Source organism: Echeneis naucrates, chromosome 3 (genome assembly GCF_900963305.1).
Source record: "Echeneis naucrates chromosome 3, fEcheNa1.1, whole genome shotgun sequence".
Taxonomy (NCBI): Eukaryota; Metazoa; Chordata; class Actinopteri; order Carangiformes; family Echeneidae; genus Echeneis; species Echeneis naucrates.
This window is the reverse complement of record NC_042513.1, coordinates 1,740,750-1,767,708: the sequence shown is the minus strand read 5'-3', so window position 1 is coordinate 1,767,708 and position 26,959 is coordinate 1,740,750.

Genomic DNA, 26,959 nt, shown 5'->3' with positions numbered 1-26,959 from the left:
TGACAAGGACTGGACCCCATACTGACCTCTCCACATTCCTTTAGCCCAATCATAGCATGCCTTACTGACCCATTTCTATCCCCACTTGACCAATCAAAAGTGCCTGTGAACAACCAACAGGAAGATGTCAGCATTCCTCTGGTAGGAAGTCAGTCTCCTTAAAGGCTTACCGGGAAATGTTTTCCTTCTTCCCATCTTTTCCTCTTTCTCTCCCCTGACAAACAGTGATAAACCGGTCATTAATATAGCCGCCTTTCTGTCAAACAGAGCCTTCTTGTCAACTCTTGAGTCCCATGTGAGTGAGAAATCTTCCAGGGTATGTCATTCTTCATGCCCCCTATGTTTGAAACCCTCCACCCTTGACCGCTCAGCAGGATACCCAGCACAGCAGGAGCATGTCAGCCATATGCCTCATTCTTTACTTTTTCTCATTTTTCTCTTGGCTGTCTAGTACCCTCTGAGCTCTTGGGATAATCAGGATTTACCTGGCTGTGTTAAAGTAATTTCAACTGCTGAAAAGACACAAGACAAGCATGTTTCCCTGTGGTCTACATGAACGGTCTGGACAGCAGCATGCCTTGGTAGATTATTCTGAAACACAAACCACAGAGTGGTCCCATCACACTCAAGCTCAAGATCTGCTCATTCAGTATTCTTTTCCCCTTTTACGAGAGATGTTTACTTTTCATTGAATGATTTCGGTTTGGGTTGGATAGCATATATATTCATGTCTCTGTTGTCAAAAAGGTCTGCCAACAAGTGTTGTCATTTGCGAACAGTGAAGGACAAAGTTAAATCTTCTGAGAGAATGAAGTGACGGCACTCTTTTTTAAATCCTGGCCTATCAAAGGTAAGCTACAGTGTTAACTCAGCTTTTTATAAACATTGAATACTGCTGTGTCAAATGCTTCTCTATGAAGAGCCGTGGATGTCTCTCAGTATTGTATATGATGGTCAGCTATAATGTTGAGAGGGTGTCTTTAGCCTCTAGTGGTCATTTGTGTGTGTATGTGCATTTGTGTGAGAGTGCTTAGCGGGCAGTAGAGGGGCTTGGGGCAGTGCCATGCCCCCTACAGTAGTTTATCTTGGGCTTGTACATGCCCCCCTTGGCAGGGTCGATTCTCAGGGCGCCCTACCCCAGCACAGCTCCATTTGTGTGTGTGCTAACCTTGCAACAATGCTGTGACACCCTCGTTTTTCATCCGGCCCTGCCTTCAGCCTTCTCTCTTCCCTGAGCATGACCCCAGGGCTTCCCAGATGAGACAGAGGTGAGAGGGGCTCTGTGGTCTGGCTGTAAGACAGCCCGCTGCCATGCCACTCAAAAGATCCCTTATTCCTTATCTCTATTCTAGTGTCATTGACTGTGGATGAAAGAGTTCAACCTTTGCATGTAGGCCTAAAAAGTGACTGCTCCCTCTGCCCTTAGCCTCTCATAAAAGAAACATAAATGAAGCTGTGCTACCCTTTATTGAAAGTGTCTTCAAGTATTATAAAAATTCTCCCTCTTCCTGTTACCTTGTTTTTCACTCGTTCTGCCTTCATGTGCTGAATTTTTCGGAATCACAACTTTAGAGACAGTCAACTTGAAACTAGAGCTTTCGCTTCTATCTGGGTAAAAACACACACCCTTCATTAAAGGTGGTGCTTTGTAAAGCACTCTGAATTAAACACAAGAGACATGTTTACATGTTAGTACTGGGAACAGCTACTCGTTCTATAGATGAAATGCAGATGTCACGTCCTGCAAAATCGATGCAAGACAAGATCCCTCATCATCATCAATCACATCATCACTGCAGAGACATCTCTGGCAGGGGTGTCTCACATCTTCCTTTTTTCCATTCATGCAGCTCACATTTCATGAATACATTTATCTAGGATGACCTTAATGGCCCAGTTTCATGTGGGTGTAAAAGGCTGTGAGTATTTTAACTCTGAGGTTAAATAAGGCCTAGGGCATCAAGTCAGAAACGTGCTCAGCGATGATGATGGCATTTGGAACTCAACGCACAGCTTATCATTTTTTCCATGTTTTGCTATTCATTCTTAATGACCTGCTTGCTTTTACAGGCTAGTAATTCTTGATCCTGTAACTCACAGCTGTGAAAACTCTGATATCCTCTGACATTTCACTCCAGTTCTCTGATGAACCTTTGCTTCCAGTGTTTTTGAGGGATTAGCAAACTGCCATTGTGTTCTGCTCAACATTCCACAAGTGGCAGATATAAGACAACTAATTCGGACTTGGATTTGGAGTTGTGGCTTTTGCGTTGCACCAGGGAGTAAGATTGCAATCAATGCTCTGCATACTTCGAGCTATTTATCTGGCTAGCTAAATAGTCACCCATTCTTTTTCTCTCTGTCATCCTGCATGTATTTTGTGTATCAGTGAAAAAGCTTACTGCCTCTCTTTTCTTGGCAGGTGTTTTGCAGCGATGATCACTGCTTCTCCATAAATAATCAATCTACGAAGAGCTTTTGAGGGCAGTAGGAATAAAGAAAGGAAGGTCTGCCTGCTTTACTAACACACACGGATGATTAAATGGATGTAATGTATATTCCTGCCGTATTGGCCTCACTGTATTTTCTGTTGCATGTCTATTCATCCCAGACACCACCATGATCCATCATATGTACTACTGATGGATATCCATGCCCTTCCTAAGCTGTCCTGGACACATACTTATTGTATCTTTTTACTGAGGCGAAGTGATGAACTCATGTGGCCCTGGTACTACACTGGCAGATACTCAATAGGTGAATGAGTGAGGGGGTTATAAAAAGCTGAATTACAGCACAGGATACCAGAGAAGAGTGCAGGATGAAAGGAGGATGAAAAGACATGAGTAACTTGACAAATCAAAATGCATTGAAACGGCAAAATCTCTGAGAAATTACATGGTTGTTAAAGTTCTTTACTTGAGCAGGATGAATGAATTAGTTTCTTTTTTTCCGCCACTCAGGATTGTATGCGATAAAACATTCAATCAGAAGTAGCCCTGGGTGATACTATTTTAGTGCTGGGCACAGTGTCCTCCTCTATTCTTCTTTCTAGGGAATTTAGCCTGATTTATGGTGAAGCCTGGGCTACATAGATGAGGGTGTTCCTGCAGCTACAATATATGCATGTATGGTTCTAATGAAACTCTCCTACTCACAATTCGAAATTTGTCCTCAGAAAATAAAAGATCTAATTAGAGCTGGACAGTTTTTGAAATGCAAAATCCACCTGCATTCATTTGTCTCCTTTTTTTTTAATACCTTAAGAATTTACAGGGAAAAAATACATGAACATCTAAGTTGCTGCTGCAGATAAATGTAAAAACTCAAAATGAATATGATCTATACTGTGAGGAAGGGTTTGAAGCAGGGATATGAATCGGGGATAAGCCTTTTATCTGAGGACGTGGAAACCACTAGCTCTTATTAATAAAAAATTAAATAAATAAAAATCTGATCTAGATGAAACACTCAGATCTGTGCATTTCACACAAAAAATCCTTTCATTCCTTTAGGCACTGGATATAACACATATATCTCATTCTATCGCCTACAACTATTACAAACAGTGGGGAAGTGAGAGCCAAATCTTATATTAGTGTGCTGTCTCCATCTGGTTTGCACCGTTTTAATTTAAGAGAGGAGAAGCACCCTCATCAGCTGCAAATGTAGATGTAAGCCCCCTAATAAGGAGGCTTAGGGAGCGATGAGAGAGGACCGCACAATGAATTAGCTTCTGATTATTTGGAATCATGGCAGCATAATCTTTTATAAGCTGCCTTTTTGCCAAACCCGGTATTGAACTTTGCTTTTACCCATACTGATGGGGCGACCTTTCTTGCTACTATCCAGCCTAAGGGCATTAGCTGAACTGATAAGGGGGGATTGTATGTTACAGGGAATACCACTACTCTATATGCTTATGAATTACAGTAGAAAGTCCTCCTGCTCTCACACATACTTTTTGTGAAGAATGTTCTTTACATGATCATGCATGTATCCTGTATGTTGCTCCATTGGGGAGGGCACAGGGGTGGCAGGGTTCCACAACGACCAATGCTAGGGAGAGAGGATGAGGAGGAAGACAGACAGGGTTGGCAGAATATCCAGGTGCCATCAGTGTGCTCCAGAGAGTGTGGAGCCCATGTGGGCATAGGTGTAGTTGGCACTGAGCTGCTATGTTATAGTGTGTCCCATGCAGTCTCACCAACCTGTGTGCCCGGGCAAGGAGCCACGTCCTTCCCCTCTTCTGCCTTCATGGCCGCTGATGCATAGATGTGTGATGACTTAATTCCGATAGTATTATTGATAGCGTTACAAATTCATCTTGACTTGCACAGCCTTCCAAAGAATGGCATACATTTCTTGAGAAGTGCATTTGCTTTGGTAGTTTGATACTTTTTGTTGGCTTGACTTAACTATTAGACCATTTATTTCATTGTTACTATTAAAGCTCTTGTTTCATGGACTCTGCTATAACATTTCACATTTTTAGGCCCAGTTTACTAACCCATTTTTTTTTTGCCCCACAGCTTTCTATCACTGGTGTTACAGTGTTTCCTAGACATGGGGATAAGATTAATAATGACACTAACAATTAATGACTTTTACAGTGATGTTTGTGCTTGTGTGTGTGTACGTGTTTCTCTAAGACAATATCAAAGTGGGATAGTTAATAGCAGCCCAAGTGTTGTACATAAGAGATTTAAAATGTCCACAGGGCATTGTTCCTTTGCTAAAGACACTCCTCACATCTAAAACTTCAAGGACACTCTTTTATTTAAAGATCCGCTATAAATGATTAATTTAATATTGATGAATATTTAACATTTCTTAATAAATTATTATGTATGCTATTAAGCACTACATGTGTCTGCATAAGCAGGACTGTGGGCCTGTGTTTGGATGGCTGACTGTTTAGAGCATGTGTCTCTGCAGTTTGTGTATGTGTGTGCTCCATTGTGTGTGTGTGTGTGTGTGTGTGTGTGAGAGAGAGAGTGTGTATGTCCATGTGTGCACCACCATGGGGAATTGTCTTGCTCCGGTTGTATTTTGACATTTGATTTATGTTAGTGTGATACCATTTTCATGCAAGCCATTATGCAATCTATAAAAGCAAGCGCGTGGTTTTCACTGAGCATGGGGACCTGCTGCCGCATCGCTGGCATACCAAGTGGGTCTTCTTCGTAAATTTCATTACACTATAGACACTGCTGCAGCTCTGACCATAACCTAAAGGTGCCATTGGCTAATGAAGGAGGAGTCTGCAGCTAAGTGCAGATGGATGCTGGCATCGCCATAGTGCAGTGTTCTATATGTGTGCATATTTATGCAAGATATAAGAGTAGCATGACATTACTTTCTTCACAAGATGAAACTGGGCTTACTGACTTGTAAATAAAACAATATCCATATCCATAAATAAAAAGGGCTTTGGGTCCCTACTTTTGTATATGCCAGTGTCCAGCAGACAAACAAACAACAAAAAAAAAACAACTAATCATTGATTATGGACAACAAACGTATGTAGTGTACAGAAGCCGACTTTTAGGAAGTGATTTGAATTTAAAAGTTGTACAGTTGAAATTATGTTGTATATAATACTAGGCATTTTAACAAGTCATGTTGAAATTATTTTCAGGAATCTCTATTATGAAGCCTGAATAACACCACTATTCTAAAGTGCATGTTAATACTATACCAGACTTCTTTAAATCAGTTTAAAGTTGCCTACACAAGTCTCAGACCTATTCATCTACACTCCAATCCCTCCATGATACTGAAAAGATATGCCTTTTACATTTGAAGGCAATACAATGACAATTAGATTATGGTGGCTGCACTTTGGTCATCCATGTGACTGATCTGACCCCACTGATTGGCTAAAGCTGGGAAGCGTGGCTCAGCTGGGAGACAGAGGTGGTGTTCGTGGCAGATCCATTGTTCGTCAGGGAACTTCTTTATGTGCAGCTGGTGTTGCCTCTGATGTGATTTGGCCTTTCTCTCGTTCTCACTTTGGATGATAAAAAGCTTTCTTTTAGGGGCTGACTGGAGTGGTTCATAGGTCTTTTGAGAGATGAAAATTAGAGGAAGAGGGTAGGTGGAAGACTTAAGGGTATGGCTGCCATAATGCCATAATGCTTTTTCTGAAGTCTGACTTCACTTGCAGGTTGAGATAACATCATTGTTTTGACCAACCATGTGCAATTTTCTCAACTGATTAAATTGGCAATCCATCCGTGAGGTTCTGAATGAGACACACTAAGATGCTGGAAGCTGTGGAACATTTGATGTTCTTTCTCTTACTCTAAAGCAGTTAAAGATAAATGAAAGATAAACTAGGGGCGATGACACAGACTAGCAGTAAGATGTTTGCTTTATGAGTCAGTTGTTGTCTGTGCTTGTCTCTGTCTCGACGTCTCCAGCAAATATGTCTGATGAAGAGAAATAAGGCCTCTTCTCTGATGCTCTACATTTACGTGTCCTTCATAACTCCTGTTTCCACGCTACCAATACCACAACCTAGAGATAAGAGAACACTGTTTTAACCACCCCTTCAGTTAGGTCAGCATTTCCACATTACGTACTGAGTGTCATATCACTGAGGTTGGGAAACAGAAAAAGCCCCGTACACAGTCTTGAATAAACCACAGCTATAACTGGCTGTCCCTCTTCAATTGTAGAATATTGTTTCTTACTCAACCCATGAGGCTTTCTTAGATTGGCTAAGCATCTCCCTGTAGTGCTATTTTGTATCTGGTGCAGAATGTTCTTCCTCTCCTGTCAAACGTACAGCAGAACACATGGGCCTGCTGTCAGAGAGTATTTTCCAGCAGCCAAAAGGTTTTAAGAAAGAGAGACAGAAGCCTCCCAGCATTCAGCCTGTTTGCTCCACACCTCTCAGAGTTCCACGGTATGTGGGAGAGAAGCTGTCTGACAAGACCACCTCTCCTGCCAGACTTGGAGAAGGTGGGGGAGAATGAAAGGGGGGGGGGGGTACGAGACCGGGAGAGAGAGAGCAGCCTAGAGACTGTTCCCCTAATCTTTATGTATTAACAAAAACAACATATTCACTCAAGCTTGCCAAAGCTTTCACAATCTCCTGAAGGAGGAGAATCTTGGACAGGATTTGTTTTTCTATCCGATAGTGTGTGTGTGTGTGTGTGTGTGTGTTCACGCGTCTGCGCCTGTATGCTATAGAGTGGAGCATGACTTTTTATTTGTTTGAATATGTCTATGTTTACATCTATCAAAATGCATGTGTTGTGTCCAGACAGTGTGGGTTTCACACTATAATTGGTTCATGTTTTTGAACTGTGCTCTCTGAATGGCATCGAGGTAACAACGGTGTATGAATTTTTCATCGTAGGGAGCAGCCGTGGCTTCTTGCTCTTCTATGGGCAGAGCCGTTTTTGGTTAAGCTAAACTTGGGATGACATGCCATCTGCATTCGGTGTCAACACAAGTAAGCGAGTACGGGAATTCATTAACACCCAATCCCAGTCCCTCAGCCTCAGCGGGGGATTCTTGATGCAACTCATCTCTGCGTTTAAATTATTGAGCTCATCGTGTTGTAACTCCAAATCACTCCTAAATGATCACTCCCTAATGTGGCTAACATGGCTCTATTTGCCACTACAGTCACAATCACTTGTTTCTTTTTCGCTCTCTAACCTTTTCCTTGTCTGTCTTTCTCTAGCTGTGGTGATTCTCTGTGGCTCCTCATGTTATCTACTCAACTGATAGTGTATGCCTCCATGCATCACACCTCCTAAGCTGTGATTGAAACATCAGACAAGGACAGGCCTCAGAAATGCTCCTGGCCTGACACGGCTCTCAGTGCCAAGTTTTATCATACCCAGTTCCTGCATCCCACACACATTGGGTATGCTTCACAGCACCAATATATATTAATCAATGACAATATGATTACCTCTGAATGGGATATATACATTATTTAAAGGAGTGTCCCATGGCTTACATTGTGTCTTCCTTTCAAATTAAACTCCTAGTCAATAATTAATGTTAAAATTAACTGAGAGCACCTTCAGAGGACAGGTGTTGGGATGTATGTTGTGTGTGTAAGTGAAAGTGAGAGTGCGACAGACACAAGAATTTGCTTGCTCGTTGAAGTTTGTTTGTGTGCATACACCTTATTGACATGGAACCAGTCATGTGGAGGAGTGTTCTTGATCTTGGCTTTGTTTCCTGAGGGAATGTCTCTAACAGCTCCAGGCAGACACTTTAAATATTCCCCACTGCTGTTTGGAGAGACAATCTTTCCTCCCTCTCCCAGACATATGAATGACACTTACAGAAGCTGAGAAGATGGTGAGGTATGTTTTTCTCACAGTGACGTAGGGTGGGGAGTTATCTTCATCTCTCCGAGGTTGCCGGTCATGTTGTCCGAGTGAGAGCCTGGGCTTTCTCACACGTGGATGGAATCCCTGCACGGTTCAAGGCCCCTGAAATCTGTCTGGGTGATAAGCTGCCAGTGCAGAGGGGAACAACAGCAGATAGGGCTTTCAAAGCGGTTCAGCTCGACTGGAGGGCTTCTGTCTGCCTGCCAACTGCCTGATTACTCAATCCAGCTTTTCTGCTGCTCACAATGTGGCCAAGAGCTTGCTGGGCTGGTCCTCAATGCTACCTGTCAATACTTGATACTGGCATAAATATGTCTGCTCCACAAAGATGTGGAGCATGGAAGGTTACAGGAGGTGTAATCCCTTGTAGCAACACATTTGCTTCTAAACAACCTCAAACTCAGACAGTAAACAGAAAAGGCTGAGGTTGACTGTCGTCTGCACAGAAACACTTTCAATACTGCCGCTTATGTTGTAAACTTCACAGTAAGACTGCTCAGCAAAAAGAACCCACATACAACATCTTTCCTTGCGAAGATGATCAAAACAAAAGATGCCAATTCGATGAATCAACCTTCTGCACACTTTCTGCGTAATTGATGAGAATTTCTCCAAACCTCTGTGGCTGTGAACAAACGTGTGGCTTTGCTGATTACTGTACAGGAGGTGCAGGCTCAACTCTCCCACATGCTGTACAGCCTCATAAGCCTGATAGAGGGTTGCATTTTTAACTGATAATACAAAATTAAGCATGATCATGAGCATTACTTTGTAAATGTGTTGCTCCTAAACCTTGAAATGTGAGGTATGCTAATATAGTATAATATAACACAACAATTATAAAATTATTAATAAGACTACACAAGTAAACCACAGTTCATCTTTAAAATACAATGACACACAACATGTTTGTTAGTGTTTGGGAGATAGAAGCAGCCCGTCAAATACGAAACATGTAAATCTTTTGTGAACACATCTGTTATGATCCATAATTGTTCCATTGACTTCACTATTACAGTGCTCAAGACAGTATTTTAAGTTAATTGATTTTTTTTTTTATCTTGAAAGCATAGATAGAGGTTCAACAAAAATAAGAAAATACTCCCCACATGTGAATTATATAACTAGTCACAAAACAGCCTGAAGACTGAAAGCCAAACCCTGGGTTTTTGTGATTTACATTCTTAGAAAAACATGTTTCTTCCCACATGACACAAAGCAAAGTTACATTCACAAAATACGTCCTCTCTACCACCAACCTTCTGTTCCTCACACACACACACAGATCCCACACACATACCAAGTCCTACCATACCACAGACACTTACTTGTGATCATCTCTCTGATGACCTCTGCTTTCAGTGAATGATGGATCATCCAGAGTTCCAGGGCATCTATTTTCCTGACCAAAAAGAGACACCAGCTTTGAGCTAGGACAGATTTGGGCAGATGTAGGACTTTGGTAGGAATAAGGTTTCATCCATCAGTAGGCAAACAAAAGGCTGCATCAGTTTCATGACATTACTGATGAGATTCATTTTCAACCCTTGAACAATTACATAAAAGAAGATTTCACTTCAAAAATGTCAAAACAGTCATAATGCATTATTACTCATAAATTCACATTGAACAAAATGATTCATATTGAAAATATGAATTTTAGTATTTCCATACACACACTGAATCACTTTGGCATATTTGCGTAATTGACTGATTTATAATTTGTATCTTCAAACATCTAAAATGTAGGTCAACCCATAGCATGTAAAAACATCGCACAACCATCTTTAAGGTGGTCCAGTGAAAGAGTGAAATGTCACTCAGCCCACGCTTCTAAAAAACACGTGATGAGCACCAAGTGATGACAAAAACACATTGCAAGAAGACATAGCAAAGAACAAAATCTCCCCTTCCTTACCGAAAAGGTGACATAGAACATGCTAGAGGGGAAACACCGGGCTATTCTTTACATATTGAAGGGCAACATCTTCCTTCTTCCTTCCTTCATGCTTGAAATTACAAAATTATAAAATAATTACCATACTACCGCATTACTAATCATGCACCATAACTATATCCCACACATAACCGACTTCAAAGTGTGCATACATGTCATTTTTGATGTGAGTCAAAACTTATGTTTCTCAGATACGTGTCAAATGACACGTATAAGAGAGAAGGTAACTAGTTCATGTGGCTCTTATCAAATGGTGTGTTAAAAGTTGGGCAAATTTCTCAGTTGACATCATGATTATCCATGACCTCCATCTAATTTTCAAATCATTATGGTTCAAACCCTAATTCTAATACTTAAGAGAAGACCAAATAAGTCTTTACTTTTGATTTGATTTGAGGTACGTTGAAAGTGCAAAACAAAGTTTAAGTCTTTTTACTTCAAATAAATGTAGTACCCTTCTGCTTTACATACTTAATACAGACTTGCTTGTATTTTTTAACGATAGAGCTTAAATAAATTTTTTCTGATGTTTTTTGAAATGTGCAGCACATTTCAACATGATTCTGCATGACCGCTGTAATAAATAAGCGGAAATGTGTCCTCTTTGCAGAGACGGTTGACAAGACCTGGCGGAAGTCTGTAGTGGTTTTCATCAGTGTACAGGGCCACTGTACACAACATGCACAATTTTCCAAGTTTCTTCCTCGCCCTGCTAACCTATTTTTTTTTTTTTTTTTTGATCACAAAGGTATGCTTGTGGTAGCAAAACAGACAAACGGCACATCTTTTTTTGACTAATTGGACAACATTTGTCCCATTTATTTGTGGTAGCAGATTTTCTGTGAATGCTACCTTTTCTCAACTGAGGTGTTAGATAAAATGGAGTCCTTATTATCTCATCACACAATATAGACAGTATAAGTCTCCCTCATTTTGCATTTGCAGTGTATTATTATAAATCATTACCCTTTTGTATCTTTTTGTCTTATTTGTCTTCAATGCACCTGTAGTAAAGTGTGTATTCATACAGTTTTATAGTTTTTTTATTTAATCTGCAAAATCTTCCAAGATCTGAAAAAGCTGAATTCAAGTTATGAAGTTCTGTCTATGTCACAGACAGTTATTTTATTGCTGTGTGTCAACAGTGGGACTGGACTAATCCCAAACACTTCAGACCCTTTCCCTGTAATTACCTGCTTCTCACTTTGCTCTGGAAGAGTTGAGGTGAGCTTCCTCTTGCTCCTCCTGCACACTTTGGGGCATTATCATAAATACGGCACATTAACACTTGTTCCTGGCTTGTCAGGATATAAATTAAGTCTGCAGGTGTCCCACCGAGGTTTACCCCTGATACTAATTAAGGCATGATAATTAGGTTTGTTATATTCAGTCCTTTCAGCCCTGATACCCCCCTTGGAATACAACAATCGCAGATTGCAGACAAGAGAAGGGCTTAGAGGATCCTCCCCTACCTAACACACAAGAACAGACCAGTGGCTGCCTGATAAAGTCGTTCCCCAGTGCTCAAGGGAATATACGGGCTTGTAATTATGATTTTGCGCTTGACAATTCTCATTCATCTGACTTGAATGTGGTCTCGTTTTATGAAGGGAAGAGACAACATTTTGATGAGGTTCTTCCTCTTCATCTAGAGAGAGATAGAACTCTTCATTTACACCAGAGAAATACCCCAGTCCCCCTTCTTTTCCTCTCTGCTGTCTCCATGACCTTGGCGGCTGGCATGCCTTATCAAGCACGAGACAAGAACAAAGAACTGGAAGAATAACAGAAGGCTATGGCAGCTCTTTAAAGCATTTCAGAGGCTTAAGCATAAGTTCTGTCTCTTGTAAGAGTGAAAACAAAGTCAGTGCAGCCAGTGATGCACAGCTCATTAGGTGAAGCCAAGATATAGGGAGAAGACTGTGCACCTTTACAAAGAGGTCAATAAAGGACAAAGTTCTGCATATCATTAAGCACTACTTTGCCTCTGCAAAAAGCATCTATGCTATTATGTAGCTCTTAAGTTCTATTGGAAGGGGTATTCATTTTATTATAATGAAAGAGTTTTATATAGAGCTATAGCTCTGTTCCAGGAAAGACACAAAACAAAAGCTCTGTTTCTCAGTGGGCTGAATTATGATTTCATTCAGGAAATTAACGCAGTGTAACACTCAGCACTGATTAATAACCTGAAGGTTGTTGCAATGTGTCACTGTTCACTGCAACTCTGCTCTGATATTGCACATGTAGATTATCACTCAGCCCCCTCAGTCTATAGCCCTGCTAGGCTGATGTGAGGGAGAGGTTAACCGAGGAGAAAGAAAAAAGAAAATAAGACCAGGTTGATGGTATGAAGTATCTTGCTGCTTGAGAGTCAGCTGGCTCACTATCACTTCCCTAGTTATTCTCACTTGTGGACCCTTATGTATAAGGCTGGTGAAAAGAAATGAGAGACAGTGGGCATTACAGAGATAAAGTAAGCGAGAAATTGGGGCAGTAAGATCAGAGAATTCAGAAATGATCCCTCCCTCCTGTGCAGTCCAGATGTCAGATTGTGTGCAGGCCTCCCAGTACAGGCCTTTGGGACAGGCCCAGCATGGTGAAGCCTACTGACAGCTCAGGGAGAACAGCTGTGCACAGGTCCTCAGCTCTGCTGCTCACAGCCCAGATGTGGGACAAACAGATACCCCTCTTTGTTTACAGATGGTCGTTGCGTACATATTGTGCTTGTTTACTTGCTTCCTGTGTTCGTGTTGTTTTTTGATGGTCTCCCATGATGGCCATTGTTCTGAATGGTCATCATTTTTTGAAGTTGGAGCGCCTGGCAGCTGATGGCCTTCCAGAGGTGTGGGCACACACCAGAATGAACAGTTATATTTTAGGCCCCTTAGTGAGCAAGAGTGCACCTGATGTCTAGGTCTCTGATTATCCTACCTGATATCTCCTTTCATTGATTGCATCCATCTTATTATCTTACACTACAGCTGTACATTTAAGCTACGCCCAAACATCACTTGACCTCATTTGCTGTCAGTTATTTTGATCAAAGGGCTAACATGAGGAGTCTTGGTTTCCTTTTCTTTCAAAAACAAAGTGAGTTTTTAACCCATCTGTCTTCATAATGAACACAACAACAAGTGGCTTTTATGTGTGTAACTGACAGGCTCTCAGAGATCCATAGCTGGATTTTCAGTCATTGATAGACTCTTGGTGATGGCAACCCAAAGAGCTATCCATTATGAATGAAGTGGCAAGAAAGAAGATTGAATTGAGTGAAACTGAAGAAGACCAGGCAGAGTGCCTCACATCCCTGCACACTTGACTGAGACCAGAGATGGGATTGCTTTAGTAATGTTGTACAAAGAACAATAAATGTCTACACTTTCCCCTTATGTACTGGATGGTGATGGGGTCACACAGCTCTAGTTCCTGTTGCACTTCTGGGATTTCTCTTCGTGTTCAAATGCTAACAGAGCTACACAAGTATTAAGAGCAAATTCAATTTAATAATTTTAGTTTAATTGTATTCTTTACAGAAGAGAATGAGCAAGAATGAGAAATGGGAAGCAGGGACAGGTTGACCTGCAACAAAGGCTCCAATCTGAACTTGGTGTCAAAATTATTTAATGTAATCATCGCAACCATGGACAGATCCTTAGGAAAAGGACATGTCCTTGATTTGCAGGGATGTGTTTCTGCAAAGAAGTATCCTTGTGTATTTCACAGTTAATAAGTGACTCTGTATGTGTATATTTTGGAAAATGTGTACATTATATAAAAATGCATACTGTATGCAGCAACAGAGTAAGTGAGTACAGGAGAGAGAGAGAGAGAGAGAGGTGCATTGTTGCACCTAAATACCTTCACTAACCATATTATCAGTATGTGTGCAGGAGCCAAGTGGTTCCTGGTTTCCTCCTCTTCAGATGTGATAACCTGTCCCAACCCCCTTGTGATAACACCAAGGTCCAAGGGGTTCTGCACGCACTGCATCCTCAAAAAGGGAGGGGGAGCTGCGCCACAGGCATCCTGAAGACTGTCTTTATGGAGGGGAAACACAAGTGAACAAACAAAGGGGTCCGTAGCCAGGAAGCCTTAATCACTGCCACTACCATTAGAGTAATGAGGCCTGATGGACACACAGTCTAGTGAGAGATTGGGGGGGTCTCACAGATGAGGGCCAATAACCCTCTCTCATTCTTCTGTGGCTGCCACCACACTCTCTGGGCATATTAATGAAACAACAGTGCCCTCCTGTCTTTGTTTTAAGGGTTTCTTTCTCTTCCTGAGATGTGAAAGAGTTCAAACAATGCTTTGCACTGTGCTGCTTTAAAAGAGATCCTAGGAATCATACCAGGGCAGATGGAGACAAATGCAAATGAGAGAAAAGGTTGCACCCTATAATCAGAAAAAGTCAAGACCACTATGAAAAACACAATAGGGATTTTAGTAGCGATCCTCAGAAATTATGCTTGGCTGTTGTTGTATGTGACCTTACAGCTTTTTGAACAACTGCCTTGTGTGACCATAACTATCCTGGGATTGTCTCTTGCGTACTTTCCTGTTTATGGATGTCATAGCTCTTTACAACACACTTCAAAAATGAATCGCCCCAGAGTCTCATACAAATCTCTGGCATGCAGCTGCTGAGCAAACCCTTCCAAACTCATGCTCACGATGAGGATGCCATCAGTCAACAAACGACTGCAACTGAAAAAAATAAGATAAAATAAATAAATACAGCTGTGATTCTTGTTATATAAATTAAATAGGAGTTAAGTCACCCTTGAGGAGAATTATCAGCATACTCATTTATGTCTGGTGTAATGTCACAAAGCAGAGCTGACACTGATGGCTTGTCACAATGCTGTTTGCTAATGCAGCTTACTGCTGGATCTCCTGTCTGCCTGTGTTGGCTTATATTTCCAGCAGGTTTCAGTTTTAAAGCTCTCAGGTGGGCCTTTAAACGGTTGCTCAGACGACAGTGAAGGCCTCCCTCCGATTTTCCATCTCTCTCCCCTCCTGTCCACTGTCCTTTTCAAAGGCTGATTTATTGCCCACATAAGTGTGCAAGTGATGCCATGATTTCAGGGAAAGTCATATATAGAACAAAACCAAGGAAGAAAAGAGGAAGAAGGAAACATACTGAAGAGGTGGCAGGGACATGCTAATAGGAAACCAGAGCAGGAGGGAGAACGAGAGAGAATTTCTGAATATTGGATACAGCAGACTTTCCCTGCTGTATCCACTATACTTACTGTCTGACTAGCTGCCTTTTTTCTTTCCTTCCTCTCAGCTGACCTTTGAACTTCTGATGGTGGGTATGTTTCCCTGTGGTTTGTTCTCCTAATTGGATGCTCTGGCAGCTCGAGAGCAGCATATATGCATGCCATCTTTTTAAGGCTGCGCCAACACAGAGAAGGGATGATGAACTGAGGGAAGTCAGTCTAACGGGGGAAAGTAAAAGAAGATATGAAGATTGAAGGGTGGGTTCTGTTGGTTTGTTTACATGAGTAGGGATTTCCGAAATACAACAGTGCAGTTAAAGCTAAAGAGCCCTTGTGAAAAAAAAAAGAAGAAAAGAAAAAAAGATTGGCTGGGGCACAAATGACTCCACAGCAAATCAAGTAAATGTGAATTCAGATTTGTTTTTGTGAACAAGAAGAAGCCAGTTCACCTTAAACAACCTTTCAAAATGGACTAAGCCTGCTAGTGATCCCCTGTTTTCAGGCTCTTAGACAGCTGGCTCCCTACCACCACACTGAAAAACGGTTTCACCATGAGATAACCTCTTTATCATAATGATGAGGAGGCTACTGCTCCTATGTGTCCAATAAAGCCATAACTAGCCAACCTATCATCTGTCCCACTTAGGCCCTAATCTACGCTGGTGTTTAAAAGAGTAGCTGGTAATCACACACAATCTAAGTGTTTGCTCCTGTAAAATAGGTGACACAACGCTTTCTCTGAGCACATTTAATGGTTTTTCAGTGTAAACATGTACTATTAGGTCTGTGATTGCACATCCCATAGTTAGAAATCATATTTTTATGAAGGTACCATATTGCAAGCATTTTAGAATTTAAACTTTGCAGAATATTTTGCTTTATGTACAATGAAGAAGGTCTTTTATGCTTAAATTGCAACATTAAACAAGTTGCAAACTGCAGAACATGTTATCCAGTCATCGGCAAAAGAAACCTGCCAGAAAGTATTCAATACTTTTATACTTATTTATTTGTGCTTTGGAAGCAAAACCATCTTTGTAAACCAAGGCAGACACCTCTGAGACACCAACACTTTGCTTATATGTGTGGGAGCTGGTAGGTCACAGTAACCTTTTCATGACCTTTTTATGATAACCACTTCTATTCACCATGAGTGGAAAGCCACTCTTCCTTTTCTTGTCTGATTCATTTGCAGCTGGGTCAAAACTCGTGCAAAGATATTTCTTTCTCTTATGTTAGAAATTCTGATTGTATTGTGAACTCTGCCTCTTGCCACTCTGCTAAGTATGGATTTGTGTGCATTGTGTGAATATCTGTATATCTATTTTGATATATAGCTTTACACTTGAATCAACGGCAAACCCCACAGAACTTTTTCTGAGGGACATGTAAGTGTTTTGAGCCATGACATTGTCACAATTATTATTGTATTGTATTGATCAAGTAGAACCCTAATCTACCTCACAGTGGCAGACATCATACATTGTCTTTCATTTATGTTTGGTAATCATGGGCAAAGGGGACACTATTTCTGTAGGTTATGTAGTCAGGGGTAAGATTTAGTTTTATTATTATTTATTTATTTATTTATTTATTTGTATTGTTTTATTCTTGTGTGTATGTGTGTGTGGGGGATGCAGACGGCCCATACATCATGTCCTCTTTACAGTGTTTCCCTGTGAGTCATTTGCATGTCATTACAGCTTTGTTTTATAAGTGAGTGGCTATTAAGGAAGCTGCTCCATAAAACGCCTGTTAAAATGGAGGAAGGCAGCAATACGGATCTTAAAAAGCCAAGAGCATTCTCCATTTTCTCACCTTATGTAGTTGATGAAAACTCTGTGTGTGTGTCTGTGTGTGTATGTGTGAGTGAGAGAAAGAGACCACAGATGTCTTTCCTTTGGGATTCACACATCTGTCGGGGTTTTTAATGACAGCGAAATTCATGCATACCCATTTCTCGTGCTATTTTCTCTACCCTCCCTCCTGCTGCAGCCCCTCTGTTCTTCCTCCTTTCACACATCTGGACTTTGCTGTGTGAGCCCTGGTGTAGTCCCCATCTGTGAAGGACGGCACAACTGTTGGCAGGATTCTTATGAACCATGCCCAGAATTACACGGGGCATCCGGGGAGTCTGTGCATTCAAACTGTTCCTCCTTGACAATTTAATTGTTTACAGTGATCAGACTTTTTTCTTCCTGTATTGAGTATTCTTATTGTGGTTGTTGCTTTTCGTGCCATACTTTATGTTGTTATTGTAATTCAAGGTGGTTTCAAAAATTTATACTTTTTTCTTTTCTGTTTGACTTTTTTGGCAATTACCAGAGCAAAATCAGCACATGGCACATCATAACAAAACTCTGCATGACAGAAGCACACCATTACAACACATTTTCTTCTTGTTTGTATTATTGTGAAAGACGAGACCCCTTTGCTAATGAAACACCAGTGACTAGACTGCGAGTTCTGCTTCCAATTGTTAGGGGGTTAGGTGGCTTTGGGTGTAGGAGGCAAACCTCAGTTTGGGATTTGAAGCATGTGGCTCACATCTGGAACTGCTTACAGTGTCAAGGAGAGTGCCTTCGTGACAGCCAGGCACGTGGCAACAAAGTAGACCCTTTGCAGAGAAAATGTCCCCTCAACTCACTCGTAAAAGAAATGTTAATGTGGCAAGCAATTTTGACTATCTTAGAAATGTGTTTGTAACAGATATTGGAGGTTGGAGGTTGTGCAAAATTTAACAACTTTTGGCATAAGGAGAACAGCCCTTTATTTCCCTCAAGCTTCACTGCAGAAAACTAATTAAAATTGTTACTGTATTTTTATATATGTGTGTGTGTGTTTGTAGATTAGATAATATAAAACAATAAATATGTAGTTACAAATCTTTTGAACACAGAATCATACTCCCTGTGATTATATGGTACTGAGTTTAAAGAACTGTCATTTGAATGTTACAATGTTGTTTTTGCACTAACGGGCTTATAGACCTCTCTCCTTTCTAATTCCTGTCTTGTCAAACAGTTAGGAGGGCTATGATCAGAGCAACTGGTTTTCATTTTTAGCACAAAGGCTGGTCTGTTTTCACGGGGTGTATTGGTGAGACATTCCTTTCCATCCTTATATGAATATAGCGCAGAGAGATGTTACCCCTCTGTGCCTTTTCCTCCCTCAATCATAAGTAAAAACACTTGTTTGCCCTGCTGATACGCTATTCTGTGTATGCACTACATACTATTGATGTGCCTCATCTACACTGTCCTTTAGTGACTGTTCTTCACTTGCACTTTCTACACCTCCGTCTTCTCCTTCTCCTCTGTCCTTCTCTCAGTCCACTCTCTCTGAACACCATTTCTCACAGCTATTTCCTTCCTTCCCCCGCTACCCGCTCCCTCTCATGGACATGACAGTGTGGGGGGATAAGGGAAGAGTAATTATGGTTCAGTGAGGCTGCCAGGTGTGATAAATGACTAATAAGGGGAGCGGAGCCCTGGGTCCTCTAAGGAGGGCTATTACAGTCTTATCAGCACAGGGCTGCAGCTCACAGCCTGGCCTGGGACAGAGGCCCTTGTAGCTGTGCTCGCTCCTCTCCTCACCCCTACACCTCAGTCATCCTCCACAGCCAGCATCAGTCCAGCCCACCCCAGAGACAAGCTCCAGCTTCAACACCTTAGCTGTTAGTTCTGAAAATGCACATGCATTCCTTATCATTGAACTTCTAGGCCAGGGGTCGGCAACCTTCAGCATTAAAAGAGCCATTTGGGCATGATTCCCACCAAATAAAACCACCTGCAGCCACAACCCTATTTAACCACTATAATGAAGATAGCTTCATTGCAGTTATGCTATGTATATAAGAACTTTAGTCATTTGCATTTATGAAATAAAAGAACTACATTCTGTTTTCCTCAGAAATTGATGTATACATGGTTAGCTTACCAGGGGTTGAGGGCTCAAAATGAGTCACCGGCCTGTCAGTAACAGGTGACACAAACAAGGTGGGATGCATATTTTGATGGACAAAAACCTTTTATTATGCTGTTACAAGATCACCTAAATCTCTAAAATCTACTAGTACACTGAAAAAAAAACAACTTAGAATTAAATTTAATTAAATTTAAATAGCTATTATTTATTCACATTATTTTCTCAAAGCCACAGGGAGCCACAGCAGAGGGATGAAAGAGGAGCATGTGGCTCTGGAACTGCCAGTTGCCGACCCCTGTTGTAGGTCATTTAGCAATTTAAGTGAGGAGACACCATTATTGTGGTTGTTGTGCACTTCATCATTAGCAAGACAATGCCCTGAGGTCCTGATGGGGTCAAATAAAATATTCAGACTATGGTTGGCAAAGAAATGTAAGGTGTAGTATTCATTTCTAAATTTGTCAGTCAAGTACTAAAAATTGTATTTCTGTGAGAATGAAGAGCAGCAGCTGGTTTCCACAAACTACTCCTGTTGGTGATATTGCTCACTGTGACATAACAGCCTTTAGTGAAACATTGGAAACATTTTTATTGGAATTTTAAAAGCTTAGCTTCTTTGCAAGTAATATTAAATTTGATCTACGGTAGCTGTGACTTGCTTATGTGCGACCTATTGTTTGTTTTTTTCATCATGTGGTTATCATTTATCTATGGCAATTACCACATGGAATGGCATTCATTTTCCATCACTTTGGTAAATTTTATTCTATCTCTATTTATAACTTTTGAAGCCCTTTCAGTTTATAGCCCATGCAGGATATTTTTAGGACAGCCTAGAATAGCAATTGAGAAGACTGGAAAATGTCCCGAGTGGCCCATTCCATACAGCCAAAGTATGGACTATCTTTACATTCAACCAAGTTGGAAAAGTTGATACAGACGTTGCAAGTCAAATTTTTATCTCATTTTATTGTAAACAGCAGGGAGAAATTTTGTTTCCTCTTGTACCACTGATACAACTACACCCTACAAGTTAAATGTAAAGAATGCTCATGAAGGGTATACAATGTGTACATTCTTAGGCAACCGAATGATATCATGTCTGGTTTAAATTGCCTTGCAGCCAGTTTTATCTGATGGCAATATGTCTTTCTCTGTGCATTACAACAGAAATATGGTGCAAAGAATTATGAGGCCTCACTGAAGAGCCTTTCAGTGTGACCAGTTATGCTGTCTGTCTCCTTCCAGTCTTCACAATAGAGAAATTCTTGTTCTAACCAGTATGTGCTTTTACCAACCTAAAGCACTACAAACACTACAACTAAACCTTCTACACTAAAGATTCCTATGTCCACCTGGATTTTTTGCTTATTTTTATGAGCCAGAACGTACCCTGTGATTACATGCTTTTGCGCATTTTTCCAGAACACTTACAACCTTTGATATCCGACAGTTTACCGTCTGTCGAAAGAATGTATTAACTGATAACAACAAAGGAACAATTTCAGCAATTTCCGGCAACAGCATGAGCAGAATTACTGTAATGGTCCTATATTGGCTGGGAAGCACAACTTCTCAGCTTTCAGAAACTGCTGGCGTTTCTCGGATAGAATAAACATTCGCGAACTTACGGTAATTTGAATTGCAGTGGCTGCTGGCAAAATACACGTTTTAGAAGGGTGATTGATGCCATTTTTTCTGCCATTGGTTTTTCACTACCCCCAGAAGTCATGCATTATAACTTAAGAGGCTGTAGTGTAAACACATATTTCCACAATGTAAGCATGTCCTTTAACATTCCTAAAAGCCAGACTCAGATGTTTCTATTGTCCATGAAGAGCTTGCTACATTTGCTTTATTTATTACATAACATAATTTAGAACATGTTACATGAGAAAGTAAGTAAAACTGAAAGGATTTTGTGCCAATAATCAAGATAAAGACTGGGTCTGCTCTTCCTAGGAAGAGCTGAAATAATTCCCTTTTCATCTGGGTCTGTATGATGTATGATGTCTGTGGAATACATCCCCAGGGAGGTGTCTTCAAGTCATCTTAGCAATGTCCTGTTTTTTGTTGTTTTTTTTTTTTTTTTTGGTTCTTTTTTGAGAAGGAGTAGGAGTGAGCTGAGATGTAGGGGAACCAACAAAGTCACAAACTTCTGTTGTCTGATTTGTTCATTTCAGGAACGCAAAGCAGACACTTGTACCACGATATTTACTATGTACTATGTAATTCCTGCTCCTCCTGCGCAATTGCTGTGGCTGCTAGAGATCTCCTAACAATGAAATGCAACTATGGTTTGTAATAAGCAGTTTGTATAGACAACGGATAGTCTTGTTTTTTTACACAACACTGATTGAAATAAATATTCACGGGTTAAATAAAGGTTAAAGAAATATGCGTATACACTGTTTCCATCTCTTCAAGGGCCATCAAGGGCCACTGCCCTCTACTTGAGAAATATACAGTTGCTTATAGCATCCTCTCTGGAGTGATGTTTTCTGGAGGAATGAACGACAAATGAGTTAAACATTCACTCGATCCTTTAACCCTCCATCTAAAACTCACGGCTAATTCATAGCCCCATTGATTACCCAGGGGAATTCTTTTATCTCCCCCATTTCATTGCTGAAGCGCTCGGCGGACATTTTAATGGCTGCACTTTCATCGTCTGTCAGATATTTAAATGGAGAAGTGTGTGTGGGTTGTGAGGAGTGAGGCAGCGCAAGGGCCCTCTCAGCTTCTGCATGTCAATCTTTAATGCCCAGAGATATGGGTGAGCTCTGACCTCTTACTCTGGCATTTTACCTTTCCTTTGCATAAATTGACCTCCTGATAATCATTTCGTACTCCTATCTGCTGTAACGAGTGTTCCAGGGTACTTTGCAGTCACATGACCCAAAGTGCCATCAGGGTTGAGAGATTGGGCCTCTGCAGTACATAGGCCATAGAACTTCCCTTTGCCATATGGACTACACTAAGGCTGTCATGCCAAGTAAATTTCACTCTGCCTGTTATGACTGTGAATATCACAGAATGACATGTAATGGAATGGGTAACCATTGGTATAATGGAGCCACAAGAGTGTTGGTAGGAAGAGCAAAAGAAAATGGTGCTAAGGAAAAAGAGTGAGAGGCAGAACCAAGGATGAATGTGTAGTTTGATAAATTGAATTGGAAATGTGAGCACTTCCATACTGTTTGCGCTCGATTGCTATTCCAGAGGTATTCACCAATATTTTTTGCTTGAGTGCCACATGCCTGTTAGGAAATCTGCCCCTGATGATACTCCATCTTGAGGACTTGGTTTAGCACCAAGAAATTTAATAAGGCCAGAGTTTCCTGTCCTTCAGCATCTAAGGTCACACACCTGCTCCACAGCAGTTGTTGTTCACAGATGACCAAACACTTTTAAGGCCAGCGCACCTTTGGATTAGCACTGTATGTTTTTATGCCAACTAATCTGTCTTTATCTTGTCCTCTCAATCACACCCACTACCAACCACAAAGGTTTCAGGTGGGCAGCTAACCTGGGTCTGGGTCCTTTCTGTGTGTTTGCATGTTCTCCCCATGTCTGTATGGGTTTTCTCTGGGTACTCTGGTTTACTCCCACTGTCATGCATTTGCAAGACATGCAAATGTAGGTTAACTGGTGATGTTAAATTGAACATAGGTGTGAGTCTTTTTTTGTCCTTGTGCGTCGGCCCTGTGATGGAGTGGTGACCTGTCCAGGGTATACTTTGCCCAATGTGGGCTTTGATTGGCTCCAGCAGCCCTGCAACCCAGATACAGATAAAGTGAGTGAGTGAGCCAACTGCAGCTTTCAATACTAAGGCCTGACAGTTTCATCATATAATGATTTCATCTTATGTAATCTGTATGTGATCTCTGATGAACTTCAAAGACAATTAACATCAGCATAGCATTTTTCTAGTCTTGGCTCATCACTTCCCACTATAATACAAAGGATGCTTATTTGCTGCCCTTGCCATCAGTACCACTTTACTGAGGAGGCTACTGGCCTAACGTTTTCTGGATTGAAAGGTAGCTATATCTTGTTTACAGCTTGTTTATTAGGTGTTATTTGAATTTACACAGTCATTATTGTTAGACCTCAATTGAGAAATGAGGAACCACATTCGCCGGAATCTAGAAGAATCTAGTTATTGCAATTATAAAGGTAACATCAGCACTTGTTGCAACGTGTTTGAATGTAGAGGAATTCTTTTTTATTTTATTTTATTTATTTTCTTTTCATTTATAAATTTTTTTAAAGAAGTAAATCTGGGATCAACCAGCCAGACTTTATCAAGCATATTGAGTCTCAGATGGAGTTATAACATTCTTGATATGGATGGGAGTCTGGTTGTCCAAAAGTATACAAAAAGATTTAAACTTTAATAGGGAAACAAGCAAGCAGGCTAATCATGTTAAGGTCATTGGTACGGTGGGACAGGCTGCTTGGAGAAATGCACTGTAACAGGACAGCTGTGTCATCAACATAACAAATTAAATCAAATCAGATTTATATGTATAGCGCCAAATCATAACAAAGTTACATCAAGGCACCCTAAATATAGAGCAGGTCTAGACCAAACTTTTTATAAAATTATTTAAAGAGACAGATCCCAGATGAGCAAGCTCTTGGCAACATTGGCAAGGAAAAACTTCCTTTAAGAGGCAGAAACCTTGGGCAGAACCAGGCTCGGGGGGGCAGCCATCTGCCTCGACCGGTTGGATTGATACAGTATGTTGTCTTTGTTATTGATTTGACCTAAAGGCAACATAGAAATGGAAAATTATAACGAGCCCAAGTCTTACTCTTGAGGAACTCCATCCATCCATTATCTATATTGCTTAATCACTAGGTACAGTATCCAGTGGGAATCCATGCCGACTCACCACAGAACCCAGAGCCTTCTTGGTGCGAAGCAAGTGCTAACCATTGTAACGCAGTGACAAAGTCCTGGAGAACTGTTTAAGTGAAATGGGAAACATGGTAAGATTGAGATTCACAACAACAAAGAAGGTTTATAACACAGAATAGTAGCGTTCTTTTAAGATCAGACCCTTTAACACTGATACTGACGTATCAAAGCTACACTCAAGTCCAGTAGATTGAGAATGGAGCTTTCAGCCATATCAGCAGGAAGGAGTAGGCCATTTGTTTCCTTAACTAAATCTGTCTTACTACTACCCATGACTTTGAATCAAGTTCAGGTCACCTATTCTGACCTTCAGACTGACCTCATGGAATGCACCCATCATATGAGTCTTCTAGGCCATTGAGTTCCTCCAAAGTCTCTCGTCTGGCATAGCAGTTGCAGCAAACAAGGTAATACCTGGCCAGGCTGTTCTCATCTTTGGTTCCCAGAGGGAAGGAAGTGTATGAGTTTATATTAGAGTAGAGACTCTGATAAAAGCTCTTGAAAACTCTCTTCCAAGAACACTTCCTCTCCAAAAACCCAAACTCACATTTTAGTTGTACTTTCTTGTATGATGTCCATCACTACAACAGACTCATACTCACAGAAATCACTCACTTGCAAATTGCTTTGGATAAAATAAAAAGTGCTCTACCGTGTCACTTGACCATGAGCAACCAAGGTCTTCTGGTTAAAGCTAGATGGAAAGAAGCAACAGGACAGCAGCCACAGTGAACCAGCTTTCCAGACAGCTAACTAACTACTATTTGTGGATCACTTTATTAAGTTCACAGTAGCCTGGAATCTGTGTATAAAAAAAGAGAATAAAAATAAAAGATAATTGAAAGTGAAATAAATTACAATTTGACAGCCTGACATTTGGTCACCCAATGCAGAGCCCTCAAGGCCAACCTTGAAATGCCTCCTCTTTCCGAAAAATAAACTCCAAAGTTTTTAGAAACACTGGAGAAACTATCAAGCTTTAGTTATAATGTGTAACAAAATCTAAAGACAAGCTCTGCTGCTTAATTATACATTTTTGTGTTCAAGCCACAATTTCATCTGATACTTATACTGATACTGATACTGATACCATGAGCCTGTGTCTCTGGCTATCATAAAAAGCATTTGCTCCATCTAAATGGGAATATGGAAGAATAAAACAAAACGTTGACCTTCTGTGTCTCTCCAAATATTTAAATTTATGCAACTAATTAACTCCTGATGCAAAATCTGCTTAGTTAGGCTACTTAATCCTTTCAAGAGGCCAGCACAGCGGCATAGTGATTGTTGGTTGTTTCCAGGTCGTAGCGCTGTTGCCTCACTAAAAGAAAGTAATGAATTCGGGTCCCAGCCTGGGGCCTTTCTGTGCGGAGTTTGCACGTTCTCCCTGTGCCTGTGCTAGTTTTTCCTCCGGGTACTTCGGTTTCCTCTTGCCGTCCAACAACATTATGTTTGTTAATTGGTGACTGTAAATTGTCCGTAGGTCTGAGTGTGAGTGGCTGTCTGTTGTCTCTGTGTGTTGGCCCTGTGATGGACTGGCGACCTGTCCAGCATGTACCCCGCCCTTGCCCAGAGTGAGCTGGGACTGGCTCCAGCACCCCCGCGACCCGGAAATGGATAAGTGATAGAAGATGAAGGAATGAATTAATGAATGAATCCTTTCAAAAATAATGGCCACAGCCTCAGGACCCTCAAACATTTAATCTTTGGAGGCCTATATTTTTTTTGTTCTTTCATTTACAACTTAATGGAGGTGCTTTGACAAAATAATGTCTTATGCATTGATTTTTATACCAGTGTGGAGAAATTTTATTTTTTATAGATTTTTGCTTGTCAGACATCATTTTACATTCCTTTTTTGCTCAATGATGAGTGCAAAGGATACACAAAAAAAGCATTGTCTCATTTTCCTGTTGCTTCATGTTGAGAGCAAATTCTTTTGCTTGTTTAACTACTTTTTGCCCACATGTTAAGTATTTTACTTGATACATTTACTCATCCATGCAGTTATCAGGAATGGAAACTATAGAGAGAGTGTTTTTCTTTTTTAACCTATGTGCCATCATGCATTGTTTATGACTGATCTACTATAACCAAAATCTAAATCTACCCAACAACCCAAAATCAGTTATTTTCAGTGTTTCATAGTTTGGAAAGCAGAAACTGTGATATTTTCTTAGTGTCTGTGATTGTTTCTGCAACCTTTTGTTGCCGCAACCTTGAGGTTAATATGATAGAATTCATTTCAAACTGGTTCATTGGTACTTTCTGGTCCATGGTTGATCAGATAGCTGTTGTGACTTCTAGTGACTTAGCTGCTTCTTTCAGTATGAGAAAAACATGTTAAATAACAATCGGATTGCCTTCACTGGAGCATTTATGAAAGGCACTAAATGTTTCCATCTTTACGTGCCATTTGTTCATATACTAGTATGCAATTCTGGATGAAAATGTCCATGAACTTGGAAACTACATTATCATTTTTTTCCCCTTGAAAACATTTTGTGCATTGCTAAAGGACATATATTTTTACCCTTGGTAGTAGTTGATGCACTGG